Source organism: Podarcis raffonei, chromosome 5 (assembly GCF_027172205.1).
Source record: "Podarcis raffonei isolate rPodRaf1 chromosome 5, rPodRaf1.pri, whole genome shotgun sequence".
Classification (NCBI taxonomy): domain Eukaryota; kingdom Metazoa; phylum Chordata; class Lepidosauria; order Squamata; family Lacertidae; genus Podarcis; species Podarcis raffonei.
In genome coordinates, this window is record NC_070606.1 from 23068216 (window position 1) to 23094305 (window position 26090).

The following is a 26090-nucleotide window of genomic DNA, read 5'->3' on the forward strand; positions in this document are numbered from 1 at the left end:
CTGCATTGGCAGGTTTTGCCTTCCCCATTGCGATTCGTCACAACTTTGGCAGTTTTAGGCCTTGGTCAGTATTCTATAGTCTGTCTGTGAGTCAGGGGCAGCATACTGATGTACCCCCATACGGCAGAGCTTGCAGGGCCCGTTAGAGGGTTAATTGTGGGAGTCACTGGCCCTAGAGCAGCGGCATAGAGGTCAAACTCCTGGCTTTGGTGAAGTGGGAGGGCATGCTGTGTAAGTTCATGCTTTACAGTCCCCTCCAACAACACCTGACTGCCCTCTGCATCCTCAGCCCCTGTGGGGTATGAGAGGGATACCTTCCAAGGCCTAAGCCAAGGTTCCTACACCTGAATTTAATAAAGTTGTGGCCTAATTTAAACCCATACATGGGTGTCATGTCTCATTTATGGGTGGTGGGCTCCAGGGACAGGGTTTAGTGCATGGGCTTGCAAAAATGCTCTGTTTTATACATATTTCTTGATCATGCATGGTTGGGAAAGGCAAAGGTGTTGTCTCTTAAGATAATCTTTCAAAAGGTACTTTTGGTTTGGAGGGTCACATTGTGTTAGCCTGCTCTAGGCCTGCAAACATGATCCGAGTGGAATCAGCTATCAATTCTGAGCCCTCTTCAGGTGTTCCTTTAAAGCAAACCATTCACATCGTGTAGAGGAGGAAACAGGGATGTGTGCCCTTGGGTCTCCAGCACCCTTTGTGAGTTGGAGAGCCACTATCTACAGTGGGGGGCATCCTCTACCTGTAGGATTCCAGCGTGTTTTAGTACCATTGGTTGGTATTCCATTAAGTGTTACTCAGAGGAAATCCAATTAGTGTTGCCATATTTTGAAAAGCATAAAAGAGGACACACTTGCCAACTTCTGCTTTTAACTATGGATCGCTATGACAGCTCTACCCATGAAAATGAGGATGTGTCTTGGAAAAAGATGGCAGCCCTATGATGGGCCTAACTTAGTCATTATCATTAAGTTCAGTGAGTCTACTCTGAGAAAAACTTAGTTGAATACCACCCCATGGACTTTACTTGATGAGAAGGGATTCCATATCGCAGTCCTCCAACTTGTGGAGGGTGACAAGGGGATGGAGTGAGCATGCTCATCCCTTCTTCCTCGTCCATACAATATTCATCCCACGGATAAAATAACACCTTGTGTGTTATCTGATGTACTTGTTTTTTATAACTGTCTTTAGAGCTTTATCCAATGTGTCATCTTTTTCTGTAATTTTAAATGTTTAATCTGTTAACAATGCTGTTCTACAGTTTCAAAGAACATTTGTGATATTGAATTATTCATTTTAGTATCTTCTTTTTTAAAAAAAAGACTATTTGAAGTATGTAGAAATGTTTTTATTAATTTCACATGACTAAAACAAAATCATAAACAAAACGGGTTTTAAGTTCCTTTATTTCTACCATCACTTTTGTTCAAATTTGGGTTGGTGAGGTAAGTAGTTTGGGTCTTTATGGTGCATCAGCATTCTAGGCCAAGTGTTCCATATCTGGGAGCTGTAAAATCATCTTGCCTCATCTGATCCCAGCTGTCACATGGAGACATATAATAAATATCTCCTGAAATCAGCCATTTGATAGAAATCTTCCTATCAGTTTGACAGGCAGTTTGATCAACATAGTGTCAAGGATCATTAAGCGATACAATTTGCTTAACCTGCATTTAATATACAATAATTCATCAGTTTAGATCTTTTCATTTATCCAGACAGGGATTGCACTGGCAAAACAGCAGCCACGTTTAGCAATACACAAACGCTGAGCAGGAGAAACTGCCCCTGAGTTGTAAGGACTTTCTAGCATCTATTGCCTCTTTCTTCCCACCCACCTTAATATTTTATTGTCTTTTCTAATGCTGCAATAAAGATTGTATCCTCCTTAGGGTTGGGTCCCCTTACACTTTACTCTCAAGTGTGCATTATACTCTAACTGGATCTGTGTACATTGATGGCACCAATGGAAAATCCACATCTATGGGAAACCTGTCCTATGGAAGTCTATTGTAGGCCCTTGCCTGATGCTACTTGCATCATCTGTATCCTGTGTGATATTTAGTCAAGACTTTTCTGTTTACCAAGGTGCTGGGGAGATTCTCACTAATGCCAACCTTTTCACTTAATGTACTGCTGCTGTTATTATATTGCTGCTCCCGCTATATTAATCACCCCATCTCCAGAAAGGAGGCACAAGATGCCTATGCATGGTGTGAATGAAGTCAACATTTCATTAGAAACTGTGAATCATCATCCTACTCATCTCTCCAGTGGAAGTTCCTGATGCTTACTTGAGACTTAAGGAAACTGATGCTTCCAGCTGCCTGTCAGGTTAAGCTTGGACCACAGACGAAGGCCAGTAACCCATGCTATTTGTTATGTATTCAGTGGTCTGTGTTTGCCTGAGCTTGAGTCTGGACTGAGGGTTCTGAGCCCCTATGTTCTGATTCGATACGTGATATCCAATCACAGAACATTTCAGGATTTGGGCCTCTGCCACTGGCCCTTAAACTCTGAGTCATGATTCGCAGCTTGGAAGTTTAGAAAGCCAATCGCGTTGGGAGTGGGAGTGGCCCAGGCCTTCAGAAATGTATATAAGCAGTTGCTTTGCCTCTGCTGTCCAGCTCTTTAGTTCAATAAAGGTTCTTGTAGCCTCCAACATTTATCCAATGAAAATAGGGACATCCTAAGGAAAAGCAGGACATTCCGGGATCAAATCAGATGGCTTCTCTAAATCAGGGAGAGCCCTGGAAAATAGGGACACTAGGAGGGTCTGAACCAATTGCCCTAAGGCAATGTATCTCTAGTTCACATCATGCTTGCATTTCCTCTGTCCAGAACGACTTTTCACCTATTTAAAGTAATTTGTGCTTTTATTCTCATCATAGCCACTTTTTCTATACATTTCTATCTGAGATTGACACTTCTTGACTTTCCTTCCTCTGCCTCCTGTGATCTGAATGTGGGGAGGATTATAATTTGCATATCAGTTTCAAATGAATTAGTGTACTGTAATGTAATGTATTGCCTGTGGGGAAGCAGTCCAATGCAATACCTAAAGCCATTAAATCTATTTAATCAATTTACACCCATATATCAGAGCCTTGTGGACCAGCGAAGTATTAGAATATATGTAATTGTATCAGTCACAACATCCCGGTAACTTTACTTCAAGAAATAGCTCTTTTTTCTATTTCATTATTATTAAAGATGGTCATGAAATACAAAAGAACGTACAGGTTATAAAGTTTTTTTTGTTACGTTCAGTGTAAGACAATATGGTATCCCAGAGATAGGGGGAGAGAGTAGAGGGGAAAGGTTGGGTGATAAACTTGCACACTTCCCCCCCCTTCAATTTGGTATATTTGTTTGGTTAATACTAAAGGAGTGTGCTGCAAAACTTTCTGCTTCCACTAAAATTTGTCAGAGGTTTTGCCTGAGAAGCAACCCCCAAACTCTCTAGAAATTTTGCTTTAAGTAAACTGTGGTGACAGCCTAAAATTCAGTAGAACTCCCCTCAAAAATGCTGCCTAGTTTTATCGAAATTATCTTGGCTAACTCAGGGTATGAGTTATCTAAGACAATAAGGTTATCACCTTGCTAAACAGGCCTGAATCTGGTCATTCCTGGATGGGTGACCACAATGTCACCTTGGGTTCCATGATAGAATAAAGGTTGGATATAAATGTAATAAAGTAAAATAAATAACCTCAGAATTCCTCTGCTATTTTATTTCAGCAATAACCTTCCAAATTTGCTTCATTTTTTTCCCCTTTAAGAAAGCTCTTGGTAGCAAGTATTTCTGAAAAGAAAAATATGAAGTTTCTCTCAGCTTCTTGATGCTATCATGCTGATGAAATCCTTAAAAGGGAGCATTTTATAAATATTTCCTTTCATAGTCAGGAAGTATACAATGACTAATTCTGTTTTTTTTTAATTAAAAAAATATCAATGACAGTTGGAAGAAATCACCCACGTGCTTCAGATGGCAAAACTCAGGTGGATTTAACACAATCTAGTTAAATGTTTTGGCTTCTGCTTTGCTCAGTAACTGAGCTGGGCTTTCAAATAAATGCTGAGAGATCTGGTGGCAGTTTTAAGAATGCCCAGAATTTAATGATTCTAATGAGTGCTGCATCTGCAAGAGATTTATTTTTATATTTGAGGGGAAACAGGGCACATGTGTCAGGTTAAAAGCATCAGGCATTTGGGTACTGAATCTATAGATCCAGAGGTTTGCTCTTGATCTCTGATAATGCTTCTTGTTTGGATGATGGAGGATAGAGATCGGCTTGTGAGTGTGTGAAGAAACTAGCCTTTGCGTGCATTTGCTACTTCTGCCCCTGACTCCACCAGCCACTGGCATGTGGCCCCTAGAAGGTTGCTTCGAAATGCCTTTTTATCCTAGCAACTACATGGGCAACTGACATGAAAGGTTTCCGCATCTTAGGGAGAAAGTAATGCCTTTGTGACATCATCTGCAGGCATTACACCACTCCCCACCAATGGACAAGAATTCTGAGATGTGGGGATTGGTGCATTGGCTAGTGATAGTACTGCCTTTGTGATATCACTAGCCAATGCACCAATCCCCACATCTCAGAATTCTTGTCCATTGGTGGGGAGTGCTTTCTCCAAGCACAGCCACTGGAGCAGGTTAGAGCTGAGCCCGACTGAAGGGAGGACAGGAAGGATGCAGAAGTCTGAAGTAAGGGTGAAGGTAAGCTGGGGGACAGAGAAAATGTCTCGCCAAGGGGCTGAGAGCAGGGATGGAAAGAAAGAAAGATGGGATGAAGTCAGCTGAGAAAGGAGGGCTAGGGAACTTAGGGTTCCTGTCCTGCTCAGCTTCAGTCCATCTTTATGATCACCTTTCCATATGAATTCTCAAAATTTGGGAATTCATAAATAATATCCCTGAAGACATAATAGGAAATGTTTCCAAGTCATAAAGGATATGGCTAACAGAATTGAAATGTTTTGAAACACATTGTTTGTTTGCTCTTTGGAGGAGAGGACCAGATGGCTGGTTGTGGTTTTTAAATTGTGTGGTGTGTCCCCCCCCCCCCTGGTGTATCAGATGTGGCACCCAACATCCTTACATTCAGTAATGTTGTCTCACATTGCGAGACGTGCAGCTGATGGTCTGTTTAATAAAATCATTTCTTTCCAGTTCTCCTTTTAAAGGTAACTGTTTATCGTGGGTTTATCATGCATGTAATACAGCAACCAGATTCTCAATGATGCCAACCACAGAGGGTTGACAAGTGTTTCAGTTCAGCTCCCACACAATAACCTTCAAAGATATGAAAGCTGGTAGAAAGCAGATAAAACAGACACACTGGTAGATTTTGCAAATTCTTCTGAATTGGCTACCAATGGATAGCTCTCCCAGAAAGCCAGTGAAAGTTGAGAGCTGCTGCGTGGAAGTATAACCCTGTGATTCCTGCATTGCAGGGGATTCGACTAGATGACCCTCAGGGTCCCTACCAACACTATGATTCTATGAAACATCATTCTTTGAGACATTGTTCTTGTGTCTGTGAGAAAGAGACGCTTCAGGAAACATATATCTAGCAGATACTTGCAATCAGTGAAATGCAGAGGACATCTTTTCTGCAGAAAGTGTTCTGTGAGTTTGCTGGTTTCTCTGATTTAGTTGTCATGGTTGTTGCAATTCGGAAAGCCAAATAACAGATGGTGGCCTGATTCACATGTCACGTCAAGCCAAACCAAACCATGGCATAGTGCAAATGCACAAGTGTGCAGGCTTCAGAAAATCCTGGCCACGTCACTCTTCCCCAGTCAATTTGCTGCTGCACTGAGCTAAGGCATAGAATCATAACATTGTAGAGTTGGAAGGTATCTCCAAAGGTCATGTGGTTCAGCCCCCTGCTATGCAGGAATCTTAACTAAAGCATCCATGGCAGATGGCTATGGTTTGACTTAACATGTTGCCTAGACAAGAGCTCATTGTTTAGCCCTCCTAGACAAATCAGAAACAATGGGATAGACCTTGGTTTCAGCACATGGTTAGTCTGGAGAGAGGTAAACCACAAGCTTGGCTTCAGAATGGCCAAGACCACCATTTGGGGGAGGGCCTGATCCATTTGGGGCAGAAGTTGCTGCTCTGTGTCAGTGCTGAGACCTGGAGCAGATGGCATTGACAATGCATCATGTTCTGCTCAATTTATTAGCTGGCTTGGGAAGTTTCTGGCACGCTGCATGCCATACCACCAGACTGGTAAGTTAGATGCTTGAGGGAAGAGTTGGCAATGTTACCAGCCTCTCCCATTTTGTAAACCTTCAACATCTTCCTCAGATTATTTTGAAAATTATACACATTTTCCACCGCGCTCTTCAGAAGATGCCTATTATCAACATTCAAATGATCTTTAAATAGCCCGTTTTTATAGGTATTATTTTAAGAGGCTGGAATTTATGCAACCAACATGTTGGCAATGAAATTTCTGCCACCTGTTTTCCCTACAAGCGGATCAAAACATCCACTTTGGCTTGCAATTATCCACTTCCATTTACTTTCTTGTATGTCATAATTCTTCCGTTTGCATTCCCAGTAATAGTGAGGAATCAGATATTTCCGACTACTGAAAAGCCATGCAAAAACACCGAACAAAGAGAAACTACCAGCCAATTAGACCAAATTAGAGCAGTAAAATGTGCATATTTTACAACACACTGAAGTGTAACAGCCTCCGTTTTAGCCTGTTGTTACGGTATAAACTGATTTCATCCAAGCACTACCTGCAAACATGGGGCTACCACTCCTTAAATAAATGTTCATGAACAGATAATATAAAACAATCCATTGATAGATGAAATATACTTCTGAATAAAAATAATGGCTATGAAGAAAGGAAGCATGCTTTAAATGATATGCACGGAAATGCACACATACAAAAAACAATTCCGAAGAAAGAAAATATACTTTAAAAAGATGTTCAGATAGCTCAGCAGGCATCACCCTCTACTCTTTGAGCCAGGAGGAGTTCTTTTAATGTTGCATTTTATGAATATTGTTAACCACCCTGAGGTCTCATGATAGGAAGCTTGTGAGAAAAGGAAGAGAATAAGATAAATACTAAATAAATTAATAAATCTGTAATGTGGCAGCTTTCCTCTGTGGCTGTTGTAAGTACTTGGATAGATGCCCCCCTTAAATGCCCAATTAATTGGGGAGTCTTTTTAATTTATTGTAAGTTCTTGAACTAATTAATCTAATGACTCAATCAGCCATTAGAACAATTTAATGGTTCAATCAGAACCCTAATGCAAAAGATATATATATATATATATATATATATATATATATATATATATATACATACATACCTGAGAGGGAGGGTCCTTTTCCTATGTTTTATATCCTTGGCTGGCAACTCCTTTTTAAAAGGGACATATTTTGCACTGGGCAAATGCTGATTCTTTATTTCTTGAATTTACATCCTGCCCTTCCTACTGAAGGATCTCAGGAACATTGCCTGCACCCATATCTACCCAAGCAGAGATGCAGGCAAAGGACTCTTTAATCTCCTCTCTTTTCTGATGTTAATAGCAATACAGAGGTGCCTTGGGTTACAGACGCTTCAGGTTACAGACTCCGCTAACCCAGAAATAGTACCTCGGGTTATGAACTTTGCTTCAGGATGAGAATAGAAATCGCCCAGCAGCGGCACGGTGGCAGCAGGAGGCCTTATTAGCTAAAGTGATACCTCAGGTTAAGAACTGTTTCAGGTTAAAAACAGACCTCCAGAACGAATTAAGTTCTTAACCTGAGGTACCACTGTAGAGCCTTTGGCAGATCCTTTAGGCACTCCAGTTCCTCGCTCACTATCACTTCCTGGGGACCAAGTTTATTCACATGGGAATGGCTGTAGATTGTGTGCTTTGCATATAAGCAATCCTAGGTACAGTTCCCATTATATCCAGGTAGGACTGGGAGCTATCCTTGTCTGAAGAGCCACTGCCACTTAATGAAGACAGTACTGATCTAGATAAACCAGTGGACTGATTCGATTTGAGACACCTTCTAGTGTTCCTTTGAGTCGTCAGTAGAGCCATGTAGAAAGAGAACATGTGACTAATGTACAGCCTGGGATCTCATGGCATTGGACAGAAAGCCCTTGTGTCATAAAGCCAAGCCGATGTCTGAGAAATGTATGCACCATCTAGTCAAGAAAAGAGAGAACCTCATATGACTAGGCCTGTGAACTCTGACCCTGACATTAAGCAGAAATGCTACCTGCCATTGGTGGGTATTAGGACATTGCATAATGTTGCCAGGTCACAAAATATAGAGTAAGGGAGGAGACGATGAGGAGAAAGACTCAAAGCACTCATGTTCTTGTCTTCTTTCTTTCTTTCTTTCTTTCTTGAATTTATATACAGCCCTATACCCAGAGGTCTCAGGGCGGTTCACAGATTAAAATCAAAATATGAAAGCACAAAATACATAATCAAAATAAAAACAGCAACAACCCAATACCCCCACGAAAACCCCACATTTTAAAAGGGCATAGGATGTCAATCAAATTAACCAAAGGGTTAAAAGGGGACATTTTTGCCTGGTGCCTAAAGGTGTATAATGAAGGTGCCAGGCGAACTTCCCTGGGGAGAGCATTCCACAGATGGGGAGCCACTGCAGAGAAGGCCTATTCTTGTGTTGCCACCCTCCAGACCTCTTGTGCTGTTGTTTCTGGTAATACACATATCTATAATGCACACACTCGGACCTACCATTTCTAATGTGGAACATGAATGAACAAAATTGTTATGTTCCCAAAAGAGACTAATCTGTTGGAGTTAAACCTGGTGTCTCTCCAGGGTTAGCCAAAGACCTTGTTTACCCCAGGCTTTCCAGTATGACACTAAAGCTGGGTGATGTTGTTTACCCATTGTGCAAGATTCTGTCCATTGTTATAGTACTTGATATTCCTTTTATGGTTTTTTATGAGCTGTCCTGGCAGTTTTATAAGCCATAGGGTGGCACATAAATACTTTAAACAAGCAAACAAATACATTTTTGCTTTCAGCTGCAGTCCATTACATCACTGCTGGGAATCTGCTGGCCCTGATAAGCATTATTTTTGGGGGGAGGAGCCTCCCCCCCAAAAAATCCAAATATACAGGGGGGAAACTTTTTAGGTATCGCTCTAAGGATTTAAGCTGTTAACGGTCATATATCATTCTGTCATAGTAACAAGAATGCTGGCAGAGGAGGCAGAAGACATTAAACTGCTAGATGAGCTCTTGACTTCATTGTATGCTTAACTCAGTAATGTTTGCTGTTTTCCTTTTTTGCCTGTATGATTCCTTTTTCTTTAGAGCTTATTTGTGTTCACTATCACATGGTCAAATGTCACATTGGGACACACTCAGGAAGTATTTTTTTCAAGCTTGTACATGATTCTTAAAAGAGTAAAGCTGAAGTTATAAAGGATTTAGGTTTTTTTAAAACCCATTTGCAAAATCGGAACAAACCCATCCCTTGGAGTATGTCAGGGATTTTACTGACAGAGGAGGAGGAATGGTGGAGGTCTCTCCCCGCTCTCCTGTAGCTTCCAGATAGGAGGAATGCAGTCTTGAACTACAGCAGGGCTTTGAGGAAGATAACAACTCAGACAGGCAAACAGCTAGCTGACATGTCACTGGACAGCATAACCAGCCCCCCTCAAAAACCGTGGTGTTCATTAAGGGGGCAAGAACAAAGAGTGCAGAGACAATTGTCCATGGACAAATGCCATAGAAGCAGGTGTTGTTGCTAGAGAGGGAAGGGGAAGGAGCTCAGTGTGAGCAATGCCACCATTGAGGAAGGACCATATTTATATGTCTTTCACCGTGATGGCTGAATAAATCATAGTAAGAACTTTTGTGTTTCATCCCTGCTTCTTGGTGCCATCGGGGGAGGGAGAGAATTCCTCAAGCCTGACAGAGTACAAAGTAATTCAAGAGAGTGCATTCAAGCAGCACTTTGGCCTGGGTAGCTCCCTCACAGTGTTCCCAGTTACCAGTAGTGCTGTGGAACTACTGTAGCATGGTGGCTACAAGCACAGTCTCCAACCGCAATCCTATTTCCCACTTAGCTGGGTGTAAGCCCCACTGAAATTTATCATTACATGAACTTTATTACCTGTGGGCATGTATTATAAGTAAATCCAATTGAGTTCAGTGGGGCTTACTGCTTATGGAGACTGAGCTGTGAAACAGGAAGAGAAACGAGTTCATGTTTCCTCGCCACCCTAAATTCACAACCAGGGTGATCACGGGCATATTTCCCATTCTCACTCCACCACCCCACCATTGGGATTGTAAAGGTTCCTGGGATAATGTATGTGAAGAGATTTCAGCACTCTAAAGTGCCATGCAAATCATACCGTTGTCATCCTTAAGGGACCAGCGTAGTATAGAGGATAGAGTGTCAGCACTGGAACTCTGTAGAAACTTTGAAAAATAAACATTCTGAATGCATCCATTCCACGTCAGGAACAAGAGGAGAGTTCCAAAATCCAGTGAGGCATCTGGATGAGGAGAATTTTGGGATCATCCCTACTCTTAACTTGCCCACCATATGCCTAACCTCATTTTTAAAATTTCATACATTCTGTATTATGATTACCTCTCATACAAATGATTACTAGAGGAGGCCATTAAATATTTCCTTCTTTCTCCAAGTGCCAGAATAAAAAATAGTTAAAGAAAGTTTCAAAGTTCATCCTCAGATTGCATATTCTCTAGAGCTCCATCAAATGTTGAAATATTCACCCGTTAATATTAACTGTGACAGTATGTTCCATCTCTGGACAGCTTGCAGAACAACATCTTCCAGCAGCTGACAATGATTAAATAAACATTGTCAAAACATCATGTACTCTAAAAGGACTTTTTAAAGGATGGAGATGAGAAGAAATTGTTATGACTTTCTGAAAGAGAGAATTGTCTTACCAGTCAGTTATTTATAGAAACAGAAGTGCATGGAGACAGAAATGTATAGCCAGTTTTCAAGGTTCAAATGATTTAAAATTAGTTCCCTAATCCACCAAGTGAGGTCTGCACCCATACCAGGCTGTGAGTGAACTGGCTGGCTGTGCCATTGTGTGAAAGATGGAGATCCAGTTGTATATCTTCATTCAAGACCACTATATGCTGCTCATGAAAAGAGTTGAATGGAAGTCATGGACTGCAAGCTTTAATTGGTTTGATAGATTAATCAACTAAGAATTTGGCTGATTATTCAGTCTAGACACATTTTAATTGGTAGGCTGGAGAACACTTGTGATTATTTTATTGTTTTTAAGACTGTTTTGGTTTGTGTGTGTTACTGTATGAAAAATGAAACCATTAAGAATGGCCTTTCCTTATAACAGTGAGAAGCAGCTTTTTGTTTATTAAATGTTAAGTCCTCACACTTCCTCCAACATTTCAAAAGGGCATCTATAGTGAAGCTTTGGTAATATGCAAATTTATTTACATTTTAATTAATAAATCAGTTTTGAGCAAATAATTTATCAACTACATCGTTTTTAAAGTTGACAGCTCCAATAGGAACACAACTTCAGATATAATTAATTATGGTATTACTTGGACTTTGAGGGAAAGGTGTAAAGGATGTCATTGCCTGTGATGGATTTAACTGCACCACAGAAGTAATATTAATGTTAACGGCTGTTAAGGTACTACCTTTTGTTTATGTTTTTTGCTTGCTGAGGCTCAGATGGTGTTTTTTCTGTGGGCACACATTTCTGGAAGTTGCTTCTTCAGTGGCCAGTTAAGGCTTGATAGCTAATAGTGGCCAGGGCACAGCTACCACCAAGGATGTTCTGCAGTGTGTATGTGTGTCTGGGGAGGGGGGAGAGAGAAAAATATACAATGTGACCTTCAAGCAGGAGTGGTGGTGGTTTAAACCTTACGGCTGGCTAGAAGGAGCCTTTAGAGTATGCAGTTCTGTGGGGACTTTGAAGTACGCAGAGGAAGCAGGCAGTGCTAAGCCACAAGTCTGAATCAAGCAGAAAGACCACATTCAGCACCGTGGACAGCTCCTTATGGCAAACAAACTTAACTGTGCGGGGATCTACAGCCAATTCAACCATTACAGGTTCCCTAGCCTGTGCCTCCCACCACTCCTCTTCATCCAGCCCCTGACACCTAGTTTTGTCCCTGTTATTCCCAATTTCCATCTACAGCAGGGGTAGTAAACATGATATCCTTCAGATATTGTTGGGCTACAACTTTCTTCTTTGGAGGAAGGATAGAAATTTAAAAAAAATTAATAATTCATTCCTGACCTTTGGCTATGCTGGCTGTGTCTGATGGGAGTTGGAGTTCAACAATATCTGGAGGGCGCCATCTTGGTTACTGAAGAATGGAATTTTGCTGAAGAATGCAATATTTTTATTATATACTGGTGCAATAAGGTACATGAAACTATAAATATATATGCATTGATGAGAATACTTTGAGACTATATTTTTTATTTAATTTTTTTAAAAATTAAGAAATAAATAACTTAGAATTTAGTGAAAAGAATCAGATGTTGTAAATATCTTTCCACTTGTCACTACAGCTGTTTGTTAATGCAACATGTATTTTTATTCTCTTTCTCTCTCTTCACTTGTTTGCTGTGACTTAGAACACTAATTTGTAGTATTATGACTGCAAAATACTGTACTTACATGCTTAATAAATACTAATACTAATACTAATACTAATACTACTACTAATAATAATAATAATAAACCATTACTTAGGCTGATTAGCCTCACTTTTCTCAAGGAACTGACTGGCTTAGCTTATTTTCTAGCTTTTGGCTTCTCTGAAGTTTGGGGGAGAGAGGTACTTCAGAGGGCAGAATCAGAGGATGGTCCCTTCCAGAAGGGAGGATCCTGAATGAAGAAGCCTGAACATCATCCAACTGGTCTGAGCTCTACTCTAAAAGTTATTGAGTACACTTGTGTGAACATTTCAATAAAAGCAATGTGATTGCAGTTATGATATTCATCTAGGAAAATCAAGCAGGAGTCTTATACATGTAAATGCCTTATTACAAGGTTCTACATTCTGCAGAACACACAAGATCTAAATGCAGAAGGCAAAATATTGCAAATTGTGAACATCCTCAAATGATTTGATATTTAGTCAGGCCCAAGCCTTGGATATTATGCTGCAGGACAAAATATACAATTCCTGCTGTTATTGTGGCCAGGAAATAAGCCACTCTGGCCAAGAATACAAACAATGATATAGAAATAGAAAATAATGAGAGGCAAATTCTGAGGAACAATTAGCATGTTGTGTGCAATTCTCCACCTTTGATGTGAACTACAAAGCATACATTAAATGATGTTTTAGGAGCCTGAGGACTCAAGGATTACCCTTTCCTTTCATCTTGCAGCAAGAATGAAGCTTGCCTGACTCTCAAGGAAGTCTGCACAGATAAAATTCCAAGGCAATAAACACACACACACACACACACAGAGAGAGAGAGAGAGAGAGAGAGAGAGAGAGAGAGAGAGAGAGATCAAGAAGGAAAGCAAAACTGCTTCTGGGAAGATATCCTGCTTCCAGTGTGTTGGCGATGCATTTACTTTTTAATTTGTATTAATTTGTAATCTGATTTTGGAATCCACCCAAAATTATTGGCTTACATAAAGGGCTTACTCCAGCTTTGGGCTAGAATAACTTATTTGGCTAAAGTGTATTGCCCACCTCCATAAGGAAATCTACACTTACACACTAAAGACAGTTTTCAGGAAAAGGAAGAAGTTCTCTCTCTCTCTCTCTCTCTCTCTCTCTCTCTGGAAGAGTTACCAGGTCTAGTTTCTGCCAAGTCAAAGCAACATTTCAATATAAAACACCCGGGGCCTGCAATGGGAGGGGGGGCGTGATCAGCAGTTTTTAACAAGTCCAGAGTCCAGAGCAAACCTGAAAATGTAAAACTAGTGATGATGCCAAATGTAAGAATGCTACACTGTCTCTTTAAATTTGTTGACTGCATGCTGCTGGTAACAGAACTAGCTGAGTCTTCGTACCACCTAGCCAACTGGAATAGACAGAGAAAAGTGTTTTGTGAGTATTTTTATACAACACAGTAACTCTTATTTTGACAAATTAATAATAAAAAAATTCCAGATCCTGCTTCTTCTTAGAGGAAGCAGTGGAGAATAAAAGATAAACTGCTGAAGAGATGGAGAGAGACCTCAAACGTCCAGGTAAAGCTATTGAATCTTGGAAAATAAATACACACAAACACACACACAAGCAAGCAAGAGGTTATGCAGAAAAGAGCAGAATATAGTACATAAGTTATGCTCATACCTGAAAACAAGGCTGAAAATGTCATTAACAGCATGCAGCTAAACCAGGATGAGAGGAAAAGCAGTGCAGTAACTGTGTTACAGACATGTGCTAACAAAGCATACCAATAAATACAATACAGCTGAAAGATACAAGTTCCACAAAATAATTCAAAAAGAGGGTGACTATTGTGATTGTGAAGGACTCTTGACAAACTTAGCTGAAGAGCCAGGATTATAACCTTAGGCAGCTCATAGACTCTATCATAAAGGGTTGGGTTGCAATAGGAATTTGAGATCCAGAACAAAACAAAAATGATTAGAAGATGTGGAATTGGCGCTAGACAAAGCAATAAGAGGAATTAAACCAATGGGTCCAGTCTGGGTTTCTGTAGGAGAGCTGCAGTGTTCACTCATTCAGTTGAGCTTACCAATGACACATCATTCTCAAACCCCTGATGACATCCCCCAAGGGCTTCACACAAACGTCAAATAGGCTGGGGAATCAGATGGACCCATGTGGGATACCAAGCTCCCAGGGTGTGGACTTAAAGTTCCCATTGCTACTCTCTGGAAATTGTCTCCTACTTCCCAGTCTCCACCCCCCAAGAGCTGCTCCAGAGAGCTGCCAAGCTGCCAGGAAGAATCAACAGAGCAACACTCCCCCTTTCTGTCTCCCCACAAAAGTCACCAACCAGGGTGACCGAGACAGATGGAGTGGGATGCCTTGGTCTGAACCCAGAATGAAAAGAACGCAGATAATCAATTTCTCTCAAGCATGAAGAACTACCACCACACTCTCCAGCACCTTGCCTATGTAGGGCTGATGGGAGTTGAAAGTCCAGTCCCCCACACCTGTTCAGGCCTGACCTCCCTGACATGTTAATACACAGGCAGGATGTTTTTATATTTCCATTTGCTTTTTCACCTGAGAAAAGAATGTGCTACAGCCCAGCGACATCTACATCATTTGAAGTTACCGTTCATATATTTTGTTCATATATTACCTGCGAACTGCCTTCTCTGAAAAGCGTTGTGTTTGTGCTGATGCAAAATGATACAAAATTTCCATCTGTGGTACTTGATCATTCTGTGATGTGTGCTGTCGCTTCCATAGATGCAAGCAACCCTTTGATGTTTATAGTTATTGCATAACAGAAATGCATACATGAAATCATCTGAAGAGATGCAGGGAATCACAGCTATCACAATCAAAGCTACATATTATTTTGAGTTTGAAGACTAGCTAATCATTATGAATGCAGTCCCTTTTTTTGTGAAAGAAAAAGGAAAGCATTCATTCACCCTACTATGACTAATTGGCACAAGCAAAAGAAAAAAAGTGAGGGGAGTTTGACTCCCTGTGTGGTGGTAGGCTCTTGTTTGATAGCTCAGCAGAAAGCTCGTGCCACAAACTGTCCAAATGTATCTAAAAATGTATGTGAGAGGATCATATTTTTATCTCAGGATAATCCTCTTAAGTAGTAAAGGGAAAAATCTCATTGTGAATAAGTAAGTATCTCAATGGGCCATTTCAAGACTTCAGCGTATGTTCCTCAGAAAGCATGGAGCTGGTGGGATGAAAACTGGAATGAAAACCCAAAGGAATTATTTCTTGAGGACTTTTACTTTTAAAAAAAGGCAACCGCATCAAATTGCTGGCTTTTACATACACACCTGAACATCTGACCTATAGAGGAGGAGGAGGAGATAATAATAGCTGGTCAGGTCATTTTGTGTGTGTGATTGATTGGCAAGGAGGAGCTTGGAGTTGTTGGTTTTATGGTTTTGTTTTGTTTTTTAGAGGGGGTTGTTTCTGCATGGAGGACACACACACCTATTTCATACTGAATGCAGTTGGATGTCTGAAATTAAATTAGGTTTTGACTAATATATCTATTTGCTTTTAATTCATAAAATTTACATATCAGTTGATTGTAGAATAAAACCTCAAAATGGGCATAGATTGCAAATACAATTTTTGGCTATGTAAACTTTTCAAAGCAGATCATTTGCTTTCCAGAGGCCTCCAATGACAACCAGCTACTGGACTCACTGGATTTAGGCCTAAAGAAAATATTTTGGCAGTTTGAATGTAGCAAGCAACGAAGAAACAAACTTGGCTTTTGCAAACAGAGGATATGCTGCTTCTTTGGGGGAATTGTGCTGTGTTAAAAACTAGAGCTGTTTGCTTGCTTGCTCCCCCCACCCCTCATGTAATTGCTAGTAAGCTTTGTAAACTCCATAAATTTCCACCATCTTTCCAGGAAACAAATCCAATAAAATCTCTGGTCCTATTGCTTCCCACTGCTGGGGAAAGTAAGGAGCGCCAAAACCTGCATGCACATTTTTCTATTTCAGCATTTGTGCATGAGTTTTCTGTATTCAGCAACTCCAGCCTTCACACTATCTACTTCAAGATCCCAATAACATGATTGAGGATTTGTTAATTTTAGAGATCTTTGGATTCATTATCAAAGGTAGTGCAACAGTTCCTGCAACTACTGTTTGCGCTTGAACAACAGGTGAGCAAGCATGGATTCCTAATTAACTGGAATCAGTTTTTGCTTATTTAGCAGGAAACAGTCTTTAGCATTTCTCAAAGGTACATTATCTGAAAAAACATGGAAATGTTGGATCCCATCATCCTCAGAGCATATTTATCTTGCAGGGACAGTAAACTAGCAATGAGTCAGCATAACATGATTAGAGTTAGAAGCATCTTAGTGTGCCGGATCCTACAGCAAGCCCAAGTAATTAGGGGGAGAGATTTATGGGAAGCAAACTAAACAGTCATTAGAGCTAATGTGAAGGTTTGGGGCAGCTGATCAGGGTTGCCTGAAAGTGTGGAGAAAATGCAACATGGTTATGTGCTTATTTAGCTAATAGGAATAACTGTATTAATAACAAGGAACACAAGTCATATTCCTTTCATACATACAATCACCAAGTCATAGGAAGGTGAATCCCAAACAACATGGTATTGATAACAGAAAATATGAAGAAAACCAATTCATGATGGGAAAGGGATCAGTCTGAATCAGTTTGTATATAAATTGCTCTGTCCAAGCTCTGTCTAATACCCATCTCAGAAAAGCCATATTCATGAATACTAATGGTAAATGAAATGGCAGATCTCATCCATAACTAAGGTTTGATGCAACAGTCTTCCAGTCTCTGCTAAAATGGGCCTCTATGGCTTCAATTTTCAGATAGTACAATAAAAAATCTCAATCCTATCAATTTATGCAAGCTCAATGAGGATAGGATATGAAACACGACTGTATATACCAGTGGAGTCTACTAGTAATGTTGCAGAACTTTACTGGTGTAGTACCATGGTGAAATTTCCTCCAGCAACACTGCCACTGCAAAAGACAAAAATTAGACAGAACTGGTGTAAGAAGACACTGCACCACTTATCTGATGGTAAGGCTCAGAATTCTGTAATTGTCTTTCTGCTTCAGAGACCCGGATGCTCTTGAAAGAGCCACACTGAGAATATATCACAAGCCGGAAGGCTGCAGTTAATTTGCTTTATTTACTACTGCAGTTTATCATTTCACAAAGATGGTAGGAGGCTGCCAGATTTAAATTAGTGGACAAGTTGAATGCATCCCTACCATATCCGTGTTTGAAAGATACTATCCACCAACCCTGAAAAACAAGAGTTTTCCTTTGAGAAACCAAAAGCTTGTATGTTTTTCAACATACAAATGGAATGGGGGTGCCATTTACCTTCTGGGTGCTGTTACTTACCTTCTTTTACCCTTTTCCCACCACATTTCTTTTCGTATTTAAAAAGAAGAGCCTTGGTGTGTACTTGTGAGATGCCATTCCATTGCTCCCCCAACCACTCCAACACCAGGAACATGGTACTGTCTTTCCACCTAACTCTCACTCACCATTGCTAGTCATTTGCAGTGATCAGGCATTTGAATGCCTTCTAGTCAAAATATAATGTTGTACACAGAGATATTCACCAAAAACCCTGGAAGCCTTCAGAAAACTTCTCCGGAGTCTGAAGATTCAGTGGGAACCTGGAACTCACCCACTCTCAATTCCAAACTTTTGCTAATAGTACCCATCATAATTTTTCCTATCCCCAGATTTTAAATGGCCAATGGTTTGGTGGCTATCTGACATATTGCTGCTTCTGCTTTTCCGGCTAAAGCAGTTAGAATATTTTGTCTTTCCTCTCTGAACCTAATCAGCACAACTAATTGAAAATAAGAGGCTTGGTGCAACATTAAAATAAAATTTAAAAACCTCTGAAATTTGGTCAGATCAGATCTTGTATTGCAGGAATAGAGTTCTAACTGGAAAAGGGGGGAATTTAAACAATGTGGACTGTATGATACTCACTATTTTGCTTTGAATTACCACTGTTTGTTCAGTTACCTGTTCTGGATCAGCCAGGCTGTGACATAATTGATGTATGCCAGCCAGTGTCCTCTGTAGATAGATGATAGATGATAGATAGATAGATAGATAGATAGATAGATAGATAGATGATAGATAGATAGATAGATATGTTATTAGAGCAATGCAATTCAGGCAAGTGTAGATAATATTTGGGCCCCCTCCACCACACTCCCTTGTTTTTAAAAATGCAGTGAACTGCTTTCAGTTTTTAGTGAGCTTCTCATTTTTCTGTCTAGTCAGTATCCCATTTTCTTACCAAATTCACAAGCTACAGAAAATATCTGTGGAAGGGTGTGGATTCATTGCTGCTAATAAAGCTGTACACCAAGCTGAGGCCCAAAGTGACCTTAGATTTTTTTCAGTATTTTTTTTTTAGTGGCCTGTTAATATTTAACAAGCCCTTTGGAGTTATTTCATTAGTATCCACTTCATTGAACTAAAATTCCGCATCCTTACAGATGCCTTCATTAATTATGAATCCATCCCAGGAAACCTGAGAATATAGTGTTATTTTTCTCCCCATTCCCAAATTAATTTGTACATGATTATAGGCCACTGAGTAATCTGCCAATATTCTGGGAGTCTCAAAGCAGTATTCTGACTTCTTGATTTAGCAGAAACAAATCAAGTCGCAGGTGGGCAAGGAGTTTCCTCTGTTGGGGGAAGGTTGCCTTCAGTGCGTTAGGGTAAAAGGAACAGTTTTACTTAAATTTTGGATTATTGCTCTACACAATTTTAGGATTGAAAGTGTAGCATGTGTAATTATATATACATACAGCTGGTGGGTTCCACAGTATGTGCCTAACACCCTGCTGTTCTCCTGTCCTCTGCCATTAGTCGTCGTCTTCTTCTTCTTCTTCTTCTTCTTCTTCTTCTTCTTCTTCTTCTTCTTCTTCTTCTTGCATTCTCTTTTGTATGAAAATTAAGCCTATGAAGACTAGGAAATCTCATTTTGACAAATATTTTTGGGGAAACCTGGTACAGATTTAACACTGCCCAAGCTCCCATCTTTCTTGTGGGCATTGTGTCTTCATGAGCTTTTTGGCTAGAGGGTGGTCATGTATTCTACTTCGCAAGGACAGTCCTGTTTCAAAGGTGTTCTCTATTTGAGGGCTGTCAAGTCCATGTCTGTTTTAAAGATATGGAGCCCTGAAGTTAATAATCGCAGATTTGTTGAGTTGGAAGGGAATCTTTTGCCCAACGTGGGGCTCAAACCCACAACCCTGAAATTAAGAGTCCACTGAGCTATCCTAGGTCCCAAGTCGCCCATCAACAGTTTGCAGCACCCAGTCAACAGACTGAGCAGGGGACCCAAGTCCCCTGGTACCTTCCCCACTATTGTATTTCTATTTAAATTATAGTATTTCTTTGAACATTTGCATCTATACATAAAAATTAGCATATGCAATTATTTTGCAGAATGGTGCCTCCTTTTGTTTTTTTGGTTGCAAATCCTCTTTTTTGGCAATGCACACCTGCCCACACTATTGCTAACCATAGCTAGAATTGCACCTCAGTTTGCAACCATGGTGACAGATGGTTTTCAAAATATAGGTAGGTCTAACTATAGTGAAGATTAGCACTGGATGTGCATGTCCTCATGGTTAGAAGATCCGGCCGTGTTTCCTAACCTCTGGGTCTGGGCCTTCAATCTTGTTCTTGCCATATCTCTTTATCTTCTAAGTACATAAAAAAATACTTGCAATAATAAATATATGGGTTTTTTTCCAACAGGGCTTTTAATGCACACACACACAGAGAGAGAGAGAGAGAGAGAGAGAGAGAGAGAGAGAGAGAGAGAGAGAGTGCTAGACACATTTAGCAAAATGCAGAGGGTCTCAAGTGTACTTGTGTGCATCACCCTGAAGGTTCAGAAGAAGCACCAGAGGTCATCAAAAGGCCACCTACTGCTCTTGGCACTCAGATTCTCTCTCCTGGCAATAACGGATCCTCGACAGATGCTAGGAAGTCTAATAAGAAATGCAGGATTACTGTAAGGCATGCCTGTGCTTGTTTTTAATCATTCCTGGTATATTGGCAATATAACAGTTTGCAGCGCGCCTGTGATACGCTAGCTGTAATGCCTCAGTGTTTTCTTAGAAATGAGATGTTGCCTTCCCAGAGGTGTTGTGTAGACACACTCTTAAGGATTAAAGCTATAAACAGAGCCCATATCAAAATTCTGACAATGAAAAGCAAGCTAGTCTCACTTCACACTGCTTATCTCACTTCTGCTGTTCAACTTTATGTAAGCCTGCAAGGATGTTTATTTCATAACTTTCTGTTAACTAATTTAGTTGGGGGTTATAAGGGGTTCTACAAATACTGCCAAGCTGAATCAATCTACTTGCCACATATTGAAATGTATTCTTCTACCTTAATATCTGCTTGCAAAAGAAAATATAATTAATGTTATGAACCCTCATTTTTTTCTTTTAATGTTTCCATCAGGTGATCGCCTTTTCATAAAAAGAATCCTTATAGTCTTCTTAGTATTAACAGGGCACAGCGTGGGATCGCACCAAGCCAAATGTACCTTACCAATCATATATGGCAGCTAGGAATGTATGAGAAATCTTGGTGCTGCCTTGTAAGGGTGGGAATAACACAGGACAATGCTTTCATATATCTCCAGTCCTTAACAGGAATGCTCCCATTCAGAGCTCCAGTCATCTTGGACAAGAGACAGATCATAGGTCCTTGTTGATTCATTTTGGTATTAGAACTAATGGTAGGAACACAAAAAGGTGTCTTTATACCAAGCTCTATCTAGCTGGGAAATAAATACCCCAATCTGAAACCTTAGGGATGCACATCTAGAGTAGATAAAAGTGTCTTAGATGAGCCAATGGTATGACTTGGTGTAAGACAGCTTTCTAAATCTTCCGGGAGCTGATCAAGAAAATCTATGTGTATGGGCATTTTTGAAGTATAAGAGAGACATGTGCCTCCCATTTTAATTTAGAAAAAAAAATGTGTACCAGCAATCCCAAGTATCAGTGGTAAGCAAGCATTAATAGGCAAGTGTAGACGACCAAAAGTTTCTTCTCAACTTACGCAATCCAGAGGCACTGCTGCATGACATCTTACCTACATGCCAGTTGATATGATGAAAAGTGTAGGAAAGTTTCCCAAGAAGGATGCAACTCACAGGACTTCTGATTCCTTGCCTTGATTTAAGATTGGAACTCAATTTATCCTGGGCGGTCTCAGAAAGTGTGTTGAACCAAGAAGTGATAAAACATGGCTTGCAAGCTGAACGATTCAGAACAGTGGTTTGACTCAAGTAAATAACCAACAAATGCCAATTCCTATTGACTCCTTCAACACATAAAATGGCGATGTGGTCTACTCATTACTGATTTTCACTTTGCTGCTTGACCAGTCTAGCTGGATACTGGCGATGACTGACTTCTCAACAGAGAGATTTGTTTGCTTGCTTGCATTATTTATAGACCACCCTAATAATAACAGGAAATTCCATGGACAATTTATGGAATAAAAATAACTTATGAAAAACACAACAATACAATAAAAAATGCAATCAAATACTGCACAGCTTTTAGAACACCAAGAAAGATGGGAAACAGATCAAGGAAAATAAAGAGCAAAGAATAAATATCAGAGGTAAAATAATGATAAAAGCTACAACATGACTTACAGGGCTTAGGGAAATAGAAAGATCTTTGGCTGGAACCGACTGAAATCGATCTAGAAAATGTGTTTCATCCCTGAGTGCCTGGATTTGTCTGATAACTACTTGTTCAAGTGCCTTGCCTAGGAAAGAAATGTTGTTCAGCTCTTGTGGGCCCAAGGAGAAAATAAGGAAGAAAGGCAGCCTTATCCATGCCCACGGTTCTGAAGTTATATTCTAGTGTGGGCTGACTTACTTCAAAGGGGTTTGAGAAACTTTGGGGTTTGTTCAATATATACCCCCACACTACATCTAGGGCACAGATGGGGAACTTGTGGCACCTGAGTTGTTGTTGGACTCCCAACTCTCTGCAGCCCCAACAGGATGTCCAATGGTAAGGATTTATGGGAGCTGAAACCCAACAACATTTCAAGGACCACAGGTATCCCATCTCAAATATAGAGATGGGTGTGCCAGAAGTTCCCCTGGTTTATTTAATGTTATACACTCTGTGTCAACTCTGAGATTCTCTCCTGAACCTTGTAGAGTATATGTTAGGATTCTTGCTCCGTGTTTACAGTCATGGGATTGTTTCCTATCACATGGCGGTGTATGTTTTCATTCCACAGTGTGGAAAGTGACGGAGACAGAATGTTTTGATGCTACTGTGTTCCGGAATGTAGGACTATTGTCCTTTGTTTCTTTCTGTTTGCTCTCTAGTGAGAAAGAGGAAGGAGCTAAGTCAGAATGCTAAGTCAGAATGCTCCAGATGAAATTGCCTGCAATAACCGCCAAATGGTTGAGGGGTGAAAGGGATTGTATCTCTTTGACTTTCCTGATATACAAGATCCCTGCTAGATCACACATAGGGTCCATCTAGTAGAGCATTCTGCTTTCAACCGTGTCCACAAAGACGTCTCTGTGAAGCTCATAAGCAGGGCACAAAAGCTGTAGCTAAGTCCCAGGCAGCATCCGTCATTGTAATCCCATCAATGACAAGTTTGAAACAATAAACAGATTACCTCATTCACTCCAGTCATTTAAATGTGTGCTTTCAAAAAAATAGTCCTGGACAATCTTCTCTGCCCTGCAGCATATCTGTTAAACCTTTCTTGCCAGAGCTAGTTTTCCCCCTCTCCTCATGCAAATCCCAGAGTGTCCCTTTCTTAATTAAGGTCTCTGCACTTTAAATATGATTAAAAAGTACTCACTGGAATGTATAAAATTATAACTTTGCTTCCCTGCTAGAACTGACACTAATGAATTGCTTGCTCAGTGCAGGGTCACAATATTGACCAAAACATCTACCTGGCACATGACGAGACTGCAAAGAGTTTCATGTCAGAAACCTTGCGACATCAAGCCATTAGCGTTTGGTTTTGTAGCATGTGGTGAGACTCTGCTGGGGCCAGATGCACAGAATAAACAAGCTGTGCTGAATCTTTGAAATACCTGTAAATTATTTGGTCTCTGCTCCAAGAAGCTTGCAATCTTACAACAGAAGGACACTTGTGTTATGGTATTTTAACTTATTTACGTACATAAAAGCAACTGGAGATTTGAAGGAAGGTATTGTCAATATGGTTAAGGGTATTGCAGAACAGGTAGCTCTCTAAATGTTGTTGGTGGGAAAATCTGTCAGTTTCCATTTCTCTCCATTTCTCATTTGTCTAATCTGAAAGTCAGTTACCCACATTACTCTGGTGTTTTTTTAAGTTCTGAAAATTCATCAGCATTTCAGTGTAAATTTCTCCCAAAACATGTGCCTTTGCATGCAGTTTTCCCTAACATATACATTGTTGCAAAGCAGTTCCTCCACATTTTAATCTCATTTTTACCCAGATTATCTCAGTATATGCTGAGCAGTGTAAGGTGAAAAGTTTGTTTGGGTTATCACACTGCTTTCAAAATGGCGAATTTGGTAGGTTAACCTTTAAATGCAAAAAATCTGAATCGAATTTCTTTTCCCTCCCAACTCCCATTAGCCCAACTCAATTTGATAAATGATAAAGGATTATGGGATCTGGAGTCCATCAACATCTGGAGGGCCACAGGTTCTCCACCACTAAGCTTAGCTCTATGTTTTCTTTTTATCACCATGGAGATGCTGAAATCTATCAGAAATGGACTGAATGAGGGTCAGTAACTGAACTGACACCAGATGGGGGTTGGTGGTTCAATGAATTTGGGAAGTGGTTTCAATCATGGTCTGCACAAAGGTTTCCATACACTGCAAAGGAACTGGTTTGCTATTTCAGGTGCTTTGGGATCCTGTCTTATTTTGTATCCCCAAATGACCTCAGTGGAATGAATTGCCCAACAGCTAAGGCTGTACCCCTCCCTGAGTGTCTGGGCACCTTGGAACATTAGACTACTGCAGTATGTTATATATGCAACCGCCTTAGAAGATTTCTCAGAAACTTTCATTAATGCAAAATACAACTTCTAGATTGTTTGCAGACCAAGGTACCATGACTCCTCTGTCCCTAATCCACCAAGAAGTACAAAGGACACCAAAAACTGACTTTGGATCGAAACAGGCCACAACTTTATTGAATACAGTTGAAAGAGTTTGGCTTAAGCAAGGGACAATCATTTACTTCCAGCCCATCTGCCAGAAGTGGCAGGGTGCCATTTCACTTCCCAGCACCTCTGAAAGTTTCATGGTTTGGGACAACTCTATGTTTATTTGAAGAGCTGCCAATTTCCACATGCCTGCTTGTGAATTTCATGGCTACCTGTTTAGCTCTATTAACCTTTGCTATTCCCTGTATGTTAACAACTGAGGCCATTGTTAACAATTGAGGCCATGTTAACAATTGAGGTCACCCTGATTTCACATGGTATGTGGATGGTGACTGGGAGCCTTCTCAGCTGTGACAGTCCACACATTGAATGCTATCCACATGGTGGCATGCCTGATGCTTACTCTGATATATTATGGTACCAGGTGAAAACTTTTTAAAAAGGCTTGGCCAGGCTTTTAAATAGTGCACAATCTGGTTTTAGTTCTGCTGGAATGTTTTAATAATCCCTCAGCTGTTTTAATTGGTGTAATCACTGTATTGTGAAGTATGTTTTGGCTTGCTCATTGATTTTATTCTTTGTTTTATTGCTCAGTAGAGTAAGCCATCTTGGGAATGGAAACATTGCATTTATATAAAATGAATGCCTATATTAATATACATGATTTGATTAATGCTTCGCTTCATTTGAAGCTGAGCACTGAACTGCAAGATCAATCATGTAGCCCTTTTTAAAAGAAAATAATGAACTCCAGTAAAACTATCCTGCTTGCAGATAAGCCCTCGTCCTTTATTTACTTTTTTTTGCTTTTATTTATTTTATTTTTTAATAAAACAGTTTGCCAGGGGTTAAGTGTGCCACTACTCTAGTGCTTAAAGGATCAGAATGAAAGCTAGTGCTATTTTTCTAGAAAACGAGGTGCCGGGACTCACCACGAACATTTCACTTGTTCTCTTATAATAGCAATGGTGCCCACCTGAGAAGTGCCAGAACTAGGTTCCAGTGTGTTCCAGCTGAAAAAAAAAGCCCGGATTAAGGCTATTCCGCCAGCCTGAAATAATGGCATTCATTCCTACAGCACATGTGTACATGATACTGTATTACTGTCACAGGATCACCAGGACATTAACTATAAGCTATAGGGTATTTTGATCATCTGGAAAGACCCTAGGAAATCTGTTCAT

The 26090-nt window shown here is 40.2% G+C and overlaps 1 long non-coding RNA gene across 1 annotated transcript; it reads left to right on the plus strand.

Moving 5' to 3' along the window:
- The first annotated feature begins 4654 nt into the window (after positions 1-4654).
- Positions 4655-26090, plus strand: LOC128413803 (uncharacterized). Its single transcript, XR_008330466.1, has 3 exons — positions 4655-4735; positions 6210-6256; positions 25870-26090. It is a non-coding gene; the product is annotated as an uncharacterized LOC128413803 (long non-coding RNA).